This window comes from Cryptotermes secundus, unplaced genomic scaffold, assembly GCF_002891405.2.
Source record: "Cryptotermes secundus unplaced genomic scaffold, Csec_1.0 scaffold108, whole genome shotgun sequence".
NCBI lineage: Eukaryota > Metazoa > Arthropoda > Insecta > Blattodea > Kalotermitidae > Cryptotermes > Cryptotermes secundus.
The window spans coordinates 2,151,451-2,169,464 of record NW_019719358.1 but is presented as its reverse complement, the minus strand read 5'-3'; positions in this window follow the sequence as shown (position 1 = coordinate 2,169,464).

The window sequence follows — 18,014 nt, the reverse complement described above, 5'->3', positions numbered from 1 at the left end:
GGTCCACAGTCTCTTCCAAAACAATTCCTCCATTTAATGCGATCTAGAGCTTTCTCCTTCAAATGACAGTATCCTCTTCTGTCTTCAAGGTCATCCAGCATCTTCTTATGTCTTCTTGTGTTGTGTTACCACGTGAATAAATAAAGATGTGAACTGAATTAATATTATTATGTATTGATATATGTAAAAATCGATTTTTTGTCATACTTTATGATTCTTCCATTCATTAAATATTTAATTCTATTCCTTTTGAAAGTTATAAACAATAATTTTGTTTATGCTAAGGGTATCATTTGTCTTATTTTTCTAGGAACTCGTGACAACTTAGATTTATGTTAATGAAATTATTATTATTATTATTATTATTATTACTATTATTTGCGTGTTTACTTGATGCATTATTGCGTTTTTTTCTCCAGTGCTTGCCTGTAATTTGTCTTTGACTTGTGCTCTGTCTGTAATTGGTCTTGCGGCTGTTGACTCGGCACATAAATAATAAAGAATTGAGTTGAATTGAATTGAATTAATTATTACGAAGTTAAGGCCACTATCATTTTTGCCGGAAATACTAGTAGTGGAATTGAAGTACTGTAATTAAGACAGAGAAAAGCAACATGCGAGAACCAGACAGGTACAACAATACATGCCAATATTTATTTATACCACTGTAGTTCCAGCGATAGCTTTGTGCTTGGGACAGAAAGTAATATATACATAGAACAGTTAACGGTAAAATGTAACATACTGTAATTGCCATTGCAGTTGTAACTCTAAAGCAATTAATTACAACCGATTTATTTTTCCAAGGTTTTCTGGCTAACAATGCCCTTTATTTGATTGCTACAAGTATTCAAATCGCCTTCCATTTCTCTCTTTCAAGCCAGAAATAACGAGCGCTACAAGGCCGCTTGTCGTGCAGCAGAACATCGCTTACGTTCTACAAATTTCAACGGAGTCAATATACGCTGATGACGATTATGCTTATTGTCACATACAATCTAAGTGTACATATATTTTTTCCTATCATAAGGAAGTAATTAATTCAAATATGTTCTGAAGAAGAAATGAGTTTCGAATATTAAAATGTAAGAGTGTGTATCTCACTTACTGAGCCTCGCATCACCGAAGTACAAACCTAATTCACAAAATGCAAAAGGCCGCAAGGTGTATGACTGCAACACTACAGACTCGCATTAAAGTACATACCACGCTATACTCCATTTAATATCAGCAATTAGCTGTCATTAACGTTTCAAACGTTTGTCAAAATATTACACGTACAACATATCCATCTGTTTTCCCAGATAAACATAATTTATAGCACAACAACAAAAAATCTTGAAAATATCACAAAGCTCGTCAGAATGACTTCATTATTAAACACGGAACACAAATTAAAAAATATAAGCACTAACGCATTGCTTTTTCTTTTCTTTTCCTTGGCACTACAGCCCCAGTGGGCCTAGGTATACTTCCATGAACTTCTCCGGTCACTTCGGTTTTTCTAGATCTTACACATTCGGTAGGACTCCTTGGGCGGGTGATCAGCTCGTCGCAAGGCCTCTACCTGTACACAAGCACAGAAAAACGCACACACACACACGAACTAAACATCCATGCCCTGAGTGGGATTCGAACCCACGATCCCAGTTTCCAAGCGAGCGAAGACAGTGCATGCCTTAGACCGCTCGGCTACCGTGACCAGCAGTGTATAAGAATAATATATAAGAATTCAGTTCGTACCTCACAGGAAACATATCCGAACCACGATCCCGGCTTCCAAGCAAGTGAAGACAGTACATGCCTTAGACCGCTCGGCTACGGTGAAAGGCAACGCAGTGCTTACCATAACAATATTGTCACGTATTGTCTATGTCACACGACAAATAAATTCACGCAGGTCTCGTGTTTGTAGGAATGTGTTCATTGGCCAATCTCCTCTACACTAAGTACAATTATTCACAATTTCAGTATCACAATTACTGCTTCTGCTACAGTCGAAGCCAAACTGCAGACTGACTGCTCTTCTAAGGTCAAATGCAAATTGAGCTCGTCTCAAGTCAAAGTCACATTGCGACTGACGGCCATTCAGTCAGTAAATCTTAATGTCGAGCACTATCCTGGAGTTCATGACCAGATATTTATTGCTCTTTGATAGTTACGGTCTTGTTCTTCTGGGCGCCTTCTCTGACGAGAGGACGGATCTGTCTTCTGTGCATGCTGCTGGCCCTTGCCAGCGCAGCTTTTCTCGGGTACAAGTCCCTTGGGACTTGCGACTATATTTTACTGTCTCAGATTCGAGACTTCCCTTTTCGTCGCCTCCTACGACTCGCAGGGTCACGGTGGAGGTATTCAACCCCGCCTCCACACAGGTAACTCCAGGTATCAAAGTCAAAGTCACATTGAGTCAGTCAGAGTCAGAGTCAGAGTTACTTTGGCACTGGCGGTTTACCGCCAATCAGTTCGTCTTGGCGTCAGACCCCTTGAGGCTCACGACCAGAGACTGTCTTTTTCCAACTGAACTCCTGCGTTAATAGTCCTTATGTAACATCCTCTCTGACGAGAAGATTGGTCTGCCTCTTATGAATACATTCGACCTTTCGTCAAGTGTATATTTCGCACATATAATATGTTATGGAAAACTCTTCCTTTTGCTATACACACAAGTCTTCTCTCAGTAAAGGCTTTACAGAGCTGATCATTCCTAACTTACAGATCTTACGCTACAACGAAAACTTTGTCGTTTGAACGGTCATAAGCTTGACCACCGCCAAGTTTAAGCCTATTATATTTTTTGTGTCTGGCTTCACCTTGTCCTATACCGCGAACACTTTCATTATAATGATTTTGTATGACTTCTGATTGTCGTCTGCACAATTTTGTTATATAATCGTATACATACTGAAAGATGAAAGCCGTGTGCAAGTCGCGGACTGGTGTGCAACTTGGAAAATTTCCAATGGTGGGCAAAACCTTGTTTTGCATGCGCTGCAATTTTAGGAGTTAGGTGTCTGCCGCTAATACCCAGCGGGACAAGCGTAAGTCATTACTGATCTGATCAGTACTTATAGAGGGATAGTTTAATGTTTGCGTTTAAACGCTCACTTTTGAACAGGGAGTAGATTCTATTCTGAAGTCCTTGGCTTCAATCATTTCTATATGAAGTCCCACGTACTCCTCTTATCGAAGATTACGCCCAGGTATTTTACATGATTTACGAAGGGGATATTCTGCCCATTCAATATAAGATGAGTCTGACGGGGCCTAAGTCTATGAGAGAAGTAGATTACCTGAGGTTTATCTTCATTGATATTTATGTTCCAGCGATCACACTACGTCTCAATAGCACTGAGACCTCGCTGCAGCTTTCTGAGTACATAACCCTCTTGTCGCAGCTGGACTCATAACTTCCACGCGGACTCGATAGGGAAATACAAACTCGAAGGGTTCATTCCGCTCGCTGCTATCGAAACGTTGCTTCCTCAATTCATGTGTAAAGGTGGAACTTCCATTGTTTGATTGTTAGCGGCTATATAACAATGAATGCATTCCGACTGTAGCGTTCTAGCGGGAACGTTCGTCGTTGCCTAGGAAATCAACTCTGATCTCCTGAACCATTCTGCATTTCTGGCACGCCACAATATAATTGTCTCTCCTTCGTATTACATTTATGATTATCATATTCATGAATTAGGCCATGCATGGTCTGTTCCGTCCTCTAGAAGATTATGTTAGACCCCACCTTCATTATTTTGGGCGCACTATGTTTCGTCGTCTTGTGTTGTATGTCACAGTTCTCCCCGGAATTCGGCTGTCTTCTATTCGTAGAACATGACATTCAAATATGGCCTGGGAGTTATAATTTTATTAATAAAATTAAGAACGGTCTACTCTTCCATAATTTTATCATTTCTTATTTTCTTCCTCTTTGTGTAGCCAGCTCTACTCCTCAAAAATGTAATCTCTGCAGTTTAACTTCTTATTTCCTGCATTTTTTGTTATATTTCAAATTTCTGATCCACATATAAGTATGGCAATCGCCACAGTTACATGAAATTTTATCTGTGTATCCTTTTTTTTTTAATTCGCTTAGTGGGGGGTTGGAGTCAAACTGGGTCCACTCGACACGGCGGCCTACGCCGAGTGATTATAATGGAGAATTTGGTGGAATGAAGATTGGCAGGAGAAACCGAAGTACTAGGAGAAAACCTGCCCCAGCGCCACTTTGTCCACCATAAATCCCACTTGACCAGACCCGGGATCGAACCCGGGCCACCGCGGTGGGAAGCCAGCGACTAACCGCTAGAGTTATGGCACGGCCATCTGTGTATACTTCGTTGTTATTAAATTTCTCCTCCTTATGCTGCACATTTGATTGAATCTGACTATTGTTATTTCTAAATTGCTGCTGATTTTTGCTGTATTTGCTAAGATATTTATCAATTGATTCAAATGAAGTATTATACAAGCCTACACGACACATTAACCTACTAACAAAGATTTTATTGTGCGATGCTCGTATAATGTACACATGTACATGTACAGCTTCTCTCTTGACAGACATGTCTACATAAATGTAACCACTTAACCTCCGTCATCTCTGTTTCATACTCTCGCCTAACGGCAACGTGCATTGTCAATGACAACAAATTTGACTGCTAACACGGATATGAACTTCTATCTAACATCTGTTCCTGTCAGATGTTTACTTTGCGGGCAAATAAAGCCGAGTTGGAAAAGTAGGTCACTATAGAATTAACGAAACTTGTTAACATTCTGTTGCTAAGATTGATCGTATAATATTTCCCATGATGGTAGCGAAAATAAACAATTTTCACCGTCTAAGGTTCGAACCTTGACATACCAGCCTTAGCAATAATTACAACGAATATTTTTTAATAAACATTTAACAATAAACACTCTTTCAAACAGCTTACTTTACTCTGCTGAGTGGGAATTCAATCAAGATCTCATAATTGGTACCGTCACCACAATTCGTATATAAATTTTATTATCATCAGGTAACTTTTTATACTTAATCTCTGCTTTGCTGCTATTTTCAGTCACATTGCCCAATGTTGACAATTGGGGAGCACGCGGTGGTGTTGTTGCTTGAAGCACTATGCTACAAGCCGGAAGTTCAAGTCCTGATGAGGTCACGGGATTTTTTCAATTGACCTAATCCTTCCAGCCGCACTATGGCCCTGGGGTCGACTCGGCCTCTAACAGAAATGAGTACCAGGAATATTCTTGGAATATTCTTGGGGTAAAGGCCGGCCGGTGCCTAAGGTTAACAAACTTACCACCATATGTCAGCCGATTATCTAGAGAAAACGTGGGAACTTCGACGTCTCATAACCCAATCGGCCTCCACGGCCTGTTACAGGGATACCTTTACTCTTTTAATGTTGAAAATTTGGAAAGTTCATACGTGTTGCCCAATGCAAGGGAAAGCAGCAACATAGAGAGTAAATATAAATATTTTGCATGATGATGATTATAAAGAGCAAAAACATGTTGCAAAATAATGTATAAAGTTTATACATTAATTGTGGTGGCAGAAGCAGTAATAAGCTGTTCATACGTATTATGAAGCTGAAAAGCAATATTCCTAACGGAATTCGAAATCAGTCGAGCACCACCGTGCATAACTGACACGAACTGAATACTGTTTCTGCGCTACCCAGTGGACGTGTATGAAAGAAAAGGCCGTAATAAAATACACAGAAAATAATGATGGCAAATAAAGAGTCAAAGATAATTATTCTATTCTCTGCTGCATTACATTTCAAACTTCTGTTTTTGCGTGTTTGATATAATACGCATCAACTGCATATAAAGGCTCTTTATGAACGTATAACCACATTATGCAAAGTAAAATAAAACAGCATTAATTTAACATTTTAAGGAGCACGCTGTATCGTAGCTGGTTGAGGCACTGTGCTACAAGCCAGAAGGTCGCGGATTCAAGTCCCGATGAGATCATTGTATTTTTTTTTCAATTTGTATAATCCTTGCAGCCGCACTAAGGCCCTGGGGTCGACTCAGCCTCTAATAGAAGTGAGTACAAGGAATATCCTCGAACCTCAACATCTCACAACCCTATGGGCCTCCGCGGCCTGCTACAGGGATAACTTTACTTACTTACTTTTTACGTCTTTTATTTAACGCCTCAAAATTTTATTACACCAATATTCATTATTATATCATCATGTTGAAAAGGAATTAATGTAATTACTAAATATTAAGTTACTGCATTGAAATGTAAATTTTCAAAGGATTAATGGAGATAAATTATGGAAGGAGTAGATTGAAATGGAAGGCGAAAGTAATCCTATGAATTGAATTTACCAGCCGAAATTGTAAATCCCTATTTGCTATCGAACATGACCTTCAGCAGAGAACTGCTTTTGCGCAGAACCTAGCAGGTATTTTGAACAATGCAGTAAATTTCTTTGTACTTAACGCAGAAACCTTTGCTTCAGTGTGGCGCAAGATATTTTATCAGTCTATCGAGCTTCTAATGGATTACAGTAATATTACATTTGTCAGAAGAGCCCGTCAGAATAAGATAGAAATATGTATATCTTTTATTTTTCTTTTTAATACTACTCTCCACGACTTACACTTAAGTCTGTTCTACTTCACATCCATTCTTTCCCTTACTAAATAAATATTCCCTCTCTACACAAGATTATAATTTTGCCTGTTCTTGTACATTCTTCGGTACGTATCAAAAGTAATGTTTCTATTCAAAGCAATTACTGTGTTCTTCTTAATAAAATTCTATTTCATTACAAAGCTGTGAGAAAATAAATCTCTTTAAAGCTTTTCATGTGTCTCTCTCCTTACTTACCCTTCTCTATTCTGCTTATACTACTGCGTCATTCTGTGGTCACAGCATCGCTTAAGAAGTATACAAATGTGATAAATGATACAAACTCCGTCCCAAGTGCAAACAATATATATTATATGTCTTTGATCTTGTTCTCTTCTACACTACATGTTTCGGCCTCTAACGGCCATCATCAGGTGTATACTCTTACGTGGCTGCCGCACTGAACCCAGTCCAAAATTTAACATTTAAAAAACACATTGTTATTTTCTTCGTATTATCAACATCTACCTCGTTGATATCTGTCTGGTATGTAGATTATTTTGCACACGTCAATTTTGATTTTCCTGTAGTAGCACTATAAAATCTTTAGTTATAATTTTAAAATCCTTTAAAATTTTCTCTAAATTTAAAATTTAAAATTTAAAATTGTTAGGGTTACTCGCCCTATGTCTAAAGTGCTGCAGCGGCTAGTTCTTGTTTCCACACTGTACAGGTGTTATTCTGTGTAGTCTTCCTGTGTGCGTGCCGCTGCTTGTCTTTACTACGTGTGCAGTGTAGAGTGCAACAGGATGCTTAAATATAATAATATAAATGTGAATACAAACAGAGCCTATAACAAGGTAAGCCGTACAAATTAATACAAAAAGTAAAGCTATCCCTGTAACAGGCAGTGAAGGACCATAGAGACGTGAGACGTAGAGGCTCCCAAATTTTATTTAGAGAATCGGCTCACATCTGGCGGTGAGTTTGCCAGCCTTACTCTCCGGCCGCCCTTTACCCCTTAGGAAGATGCCTGGTACTCATTGCTGTTAGTGGATGAGTTGAACCGAGGACGATAGTGCGGTTGGAAAGATTAGGATAAACGAAAAATTCCGTGACTTCATCGGGATTCGAATCCTCGACCTTTCAGCTTGTGGCATAGTGGCTTAACCAAATACGCTACGTCGTGCTCCAATAAATTAATATAATATTAAAAATACCTATCTTAATCTACGTAAGAAAAAAAATCGGGTTTTCAGATGGATGACATGAAAAAAAAAGAGGTTCAGAATTCTAGGAGATTAACACTCGCATAGTTTTCGAATTATGTTCGGTAGAGCAAGACACATTAAGAGGAGACAAGTGGTAGTTTATCGGAATAAATGAAAAAGGGAAAAGTACCAGAGAAAGGTTTCGTTAAATATATGTAAAAGGACGCACGTCGCACCTAGAATGAGGTAGAGATGGAAAATAAGACGACTAGTTTAAGAAGGGAAGGATGGAAGACATAGAAATGAGGCACAGAACACCAAACAATGTTGTAGTACCTTACATTTGCGCATGTGCGAGAAGCGCAAAATCTAACGAGGATTCCACGATGTTCCGAGTAGCGGTATACAAGTCTAGACGGGTTTAATATCTCCTACCTGTCACAGCAGGAATCTTCAGCAAAACTATTTCCACAATATGAAGAAAAGGCAAGAGAAAATGAAGGAGGGGTGAATATAAAAAGAAAAGTATAATAAATGAGAGCAAACAAATAGAAAGCAGATATGGAAATGTTTGGCATCAAACTTGAACCCTAAAACTTTATTTACAACTCTTAAACTTACCAGAATGAGAATTGTCTTCTGCAGTGAATTAAGGGGACAATAAAACGCTATTGCAAGAATTATTTCAGATTTTAAATTTATCAGAAATAAGCATTACGTGTTTTGACGACATGAAAATCTTGTATAAAAATATTTTCATAAAATGTAAAAAGAAGTAAGTAAAGTATAAAAGTTAAGGTATCTCTGTAACAGGTTGTGGGGGCCCCATATTTTCTATACAATCGGCTCACTGATGGCGGTGAGGTTCAGTCTTACATGACGGCCACATTTTACCCTCAGGTATATTACTGGTACTAATTTCTGTTAGAAGTTGAGTCGACTCCAGGGATATAGTGCAGCTGGAAGGATTAGGTAAATTGAAAAAAATTCAATGACCTCATCGAGACTTGAACCCGCGACCTTTTAGCATAGTGCCTCAACCAACTATGCTACTGCATCAAATTTATATAATAGTGTTTATACTCGCAGCTGGAAATTTTGGAACCATAACTACCGCTTATTTCAATAAAAATACTTGCTAAAACTACATATTTTTATACAAGAACAAAGTAAATAAGCATACCACTGAGTCATATCCTGAGCCAGATAAATCCTGTTCATACTACCCCATTCTAATTCTCTAGAAGTCATCGTTACATTGTTCTCCCACCTACTTTTAGGTCTTCTAGCTATCTCTTCTTCTGGCTTCCCACCAAAAATTCTGCATGCATTTATCTTCCCCCCATGCATCCTACATGCTCTGCTCATCTCATCCTTCTTGACTTCAGCCTTCTATTTACCGTATTTACGCATGTACAGGCCGCACATTTTTTGCCAAAAATTCAAGAGGAAAACTGGGGTGCGGCTTATATTCGAAATATTCGAAATCACACTTCATTAAAAAAATTATATTCATAATTAGTAATACAGAGTGTTCTACTCCTGAAATAATATTCCAAGAAAATTATTTTTTCTATAATTTCTGTCTGAAAATTGTGCTGCGGCCTATACACGCACGCGACCTATACATGCATAAATACGGTATATCTGGTCAACAGTACAAGTAAGACAGCTGCTCACTGGTTAATTTTCTCCAGCCTCCTATTAACACATCCCTCCAGGGTCCAAGTATTTACGAGTACCTCAGTACCTTGTTCTCTCAGTCGCCTCTCAGCATCGTGCGATGCACCTACCCTGTAAAACCTCTTAGAAAGGGCTAACATCAGTACAGTGATTGAGTGTAACACTTCCTAACGGGACCAGAACAGAAGGTTCTTCCTACCCTTCCAATACTGTGACATATAAACCCGTTGCTAGGCAACTACCTCGAAATAGTCAGCTATAAAATAGCCGATGCTAAGAAATGGTCTTGCAGAAAATGGGCCGTTGCTAGGCAGTGGTTGATTAGCGATAACGTGGTAACCCGAAGAGGCGCGAACGCAACAAAAGCATAGCAACAGAAGAACGGTGTTTTCTGTACGATCCGTGCCGAGATATTATAAACAGGACGAGTTAGTGTAGTTAGTCAGTGGACTGGTGTGAGCTGATTTGTGAATTAGAGGACTGCTGCTGTTCAGTCCTTGTGAGATGTTACTATGAGAAGCTGGTAGCTGAGGTCTCGGAGACTTCGGTAAACCAGAGTAAAAGAAACGTCCACCGTTGAACCTTCTACCAAGCAACGGCAGTGAAGACATGACTGTGGGCACTAGTATGTGTTTGTAATGGTGAGTTCTGAAGTGTAGTCACGCGTTGTATCAACGTGTGTTATAAAACCTGTCATCAACACAAAACCCGTCTATAGTCATGCTCAGTACACGTGATGATGTCCTTGTTCTGAGACACAAAATGTACGAGTATATGCACTTGTATTTTCCTTGGCACTACAGCCCCAGTGGGCCTAGGCCTACCTCCATGAGCTTCTCCGTTCACTTCGGTTTTTCTAGATCCTACACACTTGGTAGGGCTCCTTGGGCGGGTGATCAGCTCGTCACAAGGCCATTTTTTTCTTTGGCACTGCAGCCCCAGTGGGCCTAGGCCTACCTCCATGAACTTCTCCGTTCACTTCGGTTTTTCTAGATCTTTCACACTTGGTAGGACTCCTTGGGCGGGTGATCAGCTCGTTACAAGGCCTCTACCTGTACACAAACACAGAAAAACGCACACACACACACACACACACACACACAAACTAAACATCCATGCCCTGAGTGGGATTCGGACCCACGATCCCGATTTCCAAGCGAGCGAAGACAGTACATGCCTTAGACCGCTGGGCTACCGTGACCGACATATGAACATTTTACTTTTGTAAAATGGAAAACCACAAGAGAGAACAGGAGTGGGCAATGATTGTTGCAGCCCATTGTCAAATACAGTCTCATCTCATGTTATCTTTAAACAGCGCTGACTCAACTTCCTTGTTCTCTTGGACTTCCTTTGCTCTGTTCAAATGAAACATGCATTCCGTTTCCAGTTTCCCCTCTTCATCTTCATTAACCCCTATGCACATCTCAACGCATGCAGCACAGGCATCGGATTTAAACATTTGAAACCAGATAATGAACTGTGAGGAGAAAATTCTGAGACATTTGTCTGCACCCACAGAAATGTTCCGATTTTCTTTACGCTATGCTAAATAGTATTCAGAGCGTGGAGTAGATATACTCTGTTCCAATGTAAAACAGTTCACTGATGCATGTATATGCATAGTTATGCTTCCATGAAAATGCATAACATGGTTCGGCCACATGTGGCCATCATCAGGTATATATTGTGGCATGTATGTCCGTTCCTAGGCAACGATCTCGAAATAAGTAACCATACAGCAGCAGTTTCCAAGTAACGGCTCCGTATACAAGCATGATTCAGCGGCAACAATTGCGCTGCATCGGAGGAACAGTGTTTTCTATGCGGTCCTTGTCGAGATATTATAAGCAAGACAATTTACGAGTTAGTCAGTGGGGTAAGTCATAGGAGTTAGTTAATGTAGTTGGTGAGTTAAAGAGTTAGCTAGAGGACAACTGCATTTCAGTCGTTGAGAGCTGTTGCTGTTAGAAGCTGGTAGCTGAGGCTGGGAACCGTTCGGGAACCCAGAGTAAGGCGAATCACCGGCTTTAGAAGCCGCTACCAAGCAACACTACTTAAGACGTGACTGTGGACACTAGTGTATGTGTGTGTGCGTGAGTGCGCGTACCAGTGAATTGTAACTTGTAGTCGCGAGTTGTGTGTTAAAGCTTTCAATAAATTCTATTATCAAGCCAAAGCCCGTCTATAGTCACTCATGCGCGTGACAATATACTGATTTGTGTAACTTGTTACACTTAATACTCTATAGACTGTGGGGGCTTTACGTCTAAAACTATTCTTAGAAACAGGGTGTTTCCTGTTACTGTAACTAAAACTGAAATAATTTATAATACGAATTTTGTTATATTAGTATTCTTCCTTTGTTCCATTTTCTGACAGCTCTGCCGAACATAGACTAAACTGTTCTTTAATTTGCGTTTGAAACCGTATTTTACATACAAACACACACACATATAAAGTAAAACAGAACCGACTAGTGCAACAGGACGCTTAAATGCAACACTGTCATGAGTTCGAGTGATTGTAGACGGGGTTCGGATAGATAATCGCAATTATTGAACACTCACAGATCGTAATTACAAGCACTAGAGCGTTATCGCTAATTTGTACAACGTACCCTTCACTACAGTATGAACTAAGTTTTCTCAGTCTGCTGTGTCTTCACCGGTTGTCGGGTAACGGCTTCCAATGTTGTCGTTCCCTCAGCTTCCATGTTAACATTCTTACTGGCCGTGGGTCTCTCGGATAACTCGGCGTTGTTACGCAATGACTTAAAACAATGGAGGCTCTTCCGCCTCCGACGCTTCCAGCAGGGGCGACTGTCTCGCAGCAGACTTAGACGTTGACTGCAATGTCTGCCTGCATAATCTCTCTAGACTGATTGCATTCCAGCCCAATGTCTCCTAGCCCTCCCCAGCAGAACTGATCTTGTTTTCGGACCCCGTTTAGGACCCATGACCAAATTTTTGTCCTTTCCCGACTATTTCGTCTTTTAATATGGAGTCTCGTATTCCACGAGAGGAGGTGTCTGACATACTGATCACTTCTACTGGGAAGTGACTCTGTTGGCTCTCATTCTCTTTCACTCACTCGCTGAATTACTCTCTCATCCCCGGCTCACTGACTCCTCACTGACTGGCTTGTATTTGGATTTTCCAGATATAGCATCCGCAGGGACCCAGCAGAAAACAGCACTTCCCACCATTCTTCTATTGTCGTGTGACGTTACTACAGTCGTGTTCCTTTATTACGCGTAAGCGTGGCCGTGGACACTTGGTCTGGTAACTGCGGAAATATGTTCACATAGCTATAGCCTCGCAACCGCCTTCTGTGCTGATTAAATTAGTATTCCTGAACCAACAGCTCGCTGAATACTATTCCTTACCCATGTGTAGAGGTAGTCTTGTTTACGAACGCAATTATCAGCAAAATTTACACTAACCAGAAATACAAATTTGGTATTTCTTTTATTAGTAGCAGCCCATGACATTTACTTCGATTACTCTCGTCTAGGTGATTTCATACACTGTAATAAGCAATGGTCGTGAATATTGAAATCTCAAGAATCCCATACATTATGGAACACAACAACTTCCAGACTTGTATAGGTGGTCGCTATTTACATATCTGACATTCCCAAATGATTGCTAATTTACGTCCTTCTGAATTCAACCCTGCAGTATCTTTCACATGAAAGGCAATGGCCGATGGCGTGACCGGATAAATGAAACCACGTTTCAGGGGTAATAACTAGACGTACAGAATGTCCTCTCCCCCCCCCCTTCTCCGTTCACTTCGGTTTTTCTAGATCTTACACATTCGGTAGGACTCCTTGGGCGGGTGATCAGCTCATCGCAAGGCCTTTACCTGTACACAAACACAGAAAAAAGCACACAAACATTCATGCCTTGGGTGGGATTCGAACCCACGATCCCGGTTTCCGAGCGAGCGAAGACAGTGCACGCCTTAGACCGCTCGGCTACCGTGACCGGCGAATGTCCTCTCCACTGGTACTAATTACATCTCTAAATCTCAGGTAATATTCAGCTCGACTGATGTCCCTGTCTTTCACCTCAAGCACCAACATTAACTTATAGAGATGTAGGTGCAAATGAATCTTCAAAACCTACGCGTGCCACCATAGGAGACTCCCGTGGGCTGTGCCACTTCACCAAGAATGAGGCAGTTTTATCTTTCGCAGTGTGCGTGCAAAATGACTTTTGGCCCCCTCTCCACTTTTCATTATAAATTCTCCATAACTACAAACAAGTAGCATTTTGGGATCACATTTCTGTATCTGAGTTTCGCCCGTTTCAGTTCTTGAATCTCTCCCTAATTTTCTTGAAATTTGGCATATAACTCGTACCACTAGACACCGTCCCCGTGTGAAGTTTTCTAGTTCCTAAAATTGACAATGAAGACATAGTGAACGCATGACAAAGGGAGGTGCGAGCAACACTAATTCCAGTTAATCTAGAGAGCGGATTATTTGTAGAACAGGAGATTTAGACTAGTATGCAGCGTTTATTAAAGGAAAAAATCTTATAAAATAATTTTTTTCTGGAATATCTACAGAGGAAGCCATCGGAAAGAGCTCAGAAACAAATTCTACTAACAGGACGGAAGACGTGATTCGGGAAGACGAAGCAGAAGATGACTAGATGGTTTGATGCTTGGGGACGCGACGGGCTAACAAGCTCAACCACTGTACACGATGAAGAATGCCAAGGTAACTAAATTAGCAAAATGAAAATATATTCAGCTTAATTTTGATTGCGATAAAATATGAACTACGGAAATTAACGAAATTTGGGGTGAAAATAGATCGTAGACCTACCTACGCTTTACAAAAGAATTATTATTTNTGCAAAAAACAGCTATCCTGGGAACATCACACATACTACGGAAAGTGCTACAGTGTGAAGCTTGAAGCCTGAGTGGTGAGGTGCATCACTGGTTCAAGAAAAGGAATACCAGGAAATAAACCTGTGACAAGAGATGATGATGATGACAATAATAATAATAATAATAATAATAATAATAATAACGGTAATAACATTATTGCTAGTCACGGCAGCCGAAAGGTCTAAGGCATGTACTGTCTTCGCTCGCTCGGAAGCCGGGATCGTGGGTTCGAATCCCACACAAGGCACGTATGTTTGGTGTTTATGTGTATACGCGTTTTTCTGTGCTTGTGTACAGGTAGAGGCCTTGCGTTTGGTATGTGTATGTGTTCATTCTCTGTTTGTGTTGTCCTGTGTTTAGGTAGAGGCCTTGTGACGAGCTGATCACCCATCCAAGGAGTGTGAAATAATCATGAAACTAAAAAATCAGAGGCCATGGCCCAAGGGGGCTGTAGAGCCATTGAAAAAATAACATTATTGTTATTATTATCGTAATTAAAACACGGTAATAAAATCTTTACCCCCACGTGAACTCGATCTCATGGTCATTTACACATGATACCAGCACCCTAGTGTATTAACTATACTGACATTAATTATTGGAGTATTCAGTTACATTATGCATGTATGTCATTAACAGCATGAGTTTTGTAGGTCTAGAAGCTGATGCTGTAGGAAAATAGACACTACGAATTCTGCGCCGAACTCCTTAAAGGTTCTTAATGTCATCAGAATAAACATATACTGTATACAGCTCCTGATATATTACTATGAAATGAGACACCTGTTTCTAAATAATTTTGTACGTCCCTTAATCCAATTTATTCAACAGGATAAGCCCCTGAAATTAACAGAACACTCCATGAAACTTTCATTCAAATCTCCCATCACGGGCGAACGGACCGTAGCCTCATTTAAACCTTCATAGGCTTATAATCCTTCAGTTTAAAGCTTGTGTATAAACTAAGAATGAATTGTAGCGTACTGTAACGCTATGAAGTGTACTGTTGTGTGAAATGATTGCTCTCAGTACTGAATTAATTAACTGCAATTATACACTCTTCTTTGAAAAAGAAGGGTTTTTGTTGGATCTATTTGAATGACGTCACATTCCTCCACTTTAACGCATAGAACGCAACTCGATCGAGTTTTCTCTTAATTGGAAACACACATTGTTCAATATGCATGTATTATTCTTGCAATATTATTAATTTACGCAACGTTTCAATTTGTAATACCATGCGTTTCCGCTATGATTTTATCTTAAGTAAATCATACATGTACCAATAACGGTGGCGTTTATTTTGTGTTTCTGTTTTCCTGTGTGTAGGTAGCGGCCTTGCGACGGGCTGCTCCCATGTCCAAGGAGTCCTACCGATGGTGTATAGGATCAAGAAAGTGAAAAAACCGGCCAAGGCCCAACAAAGGGCTGTACGGACATAATAATAATAAAATCATAGATGTTGTCATATTCCTACACTCCATCGGTTTTCTATACCACATGATGAATTGGTAAAATGGATTTTTTAATAGTTCGATAATTAATAATAAGAACTGAAGCTTTCCTGGCGGTTAAAGTTAACTAAATCTTCTCAGGCAATCGGCCGTGTCAGATTGTTAAAAAGAGCGTATTTCTCGTTACAAAGTGACAGTGCAACAAATGGCTAGTCGCTTAACTATCTGAATAAAACTTAGAAATTCAGTTCTTACCTCGCAGAGGAAAAGAAACATTGTCCTGTATATAAGATTTTTAACTATCGTGCACTGTGATTGATAAAGTTTGTGCTTTTAATTTTTCATCCTTTACATGTTTCGGTGAAAATGACCATCTTGAGAGGGATAATATCAACACGCATTGAAAGTACTATTACCATATCAGAGATATAAATAATATATCTTTTAACTAAAACTAAGGTTTACATTGATTTGTTAAAATATCTAAAAAATTTTGTAGTTTATCAATCACACTGGACAGTGGTTAAAATTCTTATATACAAATACTAGTGTGACGGACCAGGATGAACCAAGTTAAACATTATCCTATTTAAATAGTCCAAACGGTCAATATTTTAGACAGATAATAGTTGCTGTGATAAGAACCTACGGGACCCATAAATGTACTCTGTGTAAATGAAATGCAAATATGTTACGTGTTAAAGCAGGAGTCTCTGTGTTCTGATGATTGAGCAAGGTTTTGAATGTCTAAGGATCGCTTTACTATGTTAGCGAGGTAATTTGATTCATCGATTGCTGTGCTGAACCCTGCCCATTTTAAGCGATATGCGTTTATACACATTACTCTGGAAAGTTTTCATCTATGTAGCTTCATTCTCGATATCAGAATCATAAGATATATACGTACATACAATTTTGGAAACTTTTCCGTCATCGTCCTTGTGGGGGAATACATCCTACTCAGTTGCCCAATTAGAAAGATCCCATTAGAAACGTAACGGGTAACGATATGCTGTGTATAGGCGGTTGTGACTCCAGAATTCTTGATTTGAGCCAATATGCCATAGTAGTGTTTATTATGTTCCTGTCAACACAGTATTATTTCCAGCAAGTAGAGTTTAAGCGGCCTCCGTAGTCTAGAGGTAACGTTCCTACCTCATGACTCGTGGTACGCGGGTTCAAACCCGGCGGAGGTCGTGGAATTTTTAAGGGCGGAAAAATTCAGGGAACAAGTCCTCCGGGAGGGACTTTAAGCCGTGGGTCCCGTGTCGTAGCTTTACGGCACGTAAAAGAACCTCATATCTCCAAAGGAGGTCACTGAGCCAAATTCAAGGACGTTTCCCGCCCAACAGTAGTCTCTAACGCCTCTGATAGATGGGGGAAGCATTATAGATACCGCCAAGCCAGTAGAGCCCGAACTCGCTGGCTCGGTCGGGACTTATGGTAAGCACCAATATCGGTAGGGTATAGAGACTGGTAGAATATCATAGAGGGAAGCACAATGGACCAATACTGGTCTAAGTGCATGGGGAAACCCACCCTCTCCAATAACTAACTAACTAACTAAGTAGAGTTTGCTCTCTAGTGCTGAGCTGACAGGAATATAATAAACATTATCTATAGTCACTTCCGCAACATGATGCAACACAATATGACTGCGGAATATATTTCCTTCCAAATAATATAAAAGTTGGGAAGTTCTTGAATAGCTAGGCGACTGGCGGCTTCCCAGTAAATAAACAGCTCTATTTGAATTTGTTACATAGTTACTTAACGTAACAAGCGTAAATAATCCGTTCTCCGATTGCTATGTCATGATTACGAATTACAATACAAATATTACATCACTCTTAGTAAATATGTAGATCAAACTTCGCAAAATATAAACACTTATAGGTAAATTATATCACTGAAGAATTATTAATCGCTGGGACCAAATATTACGCTGCTGATCGGTGTCTTCATCCCATGAAACACGATTTTTTCAATTGTCCTTCCAGCCCATTCAGGGCCGTGGCCTCAGTTCCGCAATCATTTTTCACAGACGGTAGAACTCCTTGGACGAGCGATCAGCCCGTCACAAGACCGCTACCTAAACACAAGACAACACATACACAGAATAAACACATACACACATCAAACATCCACGCCCTGAGTGGG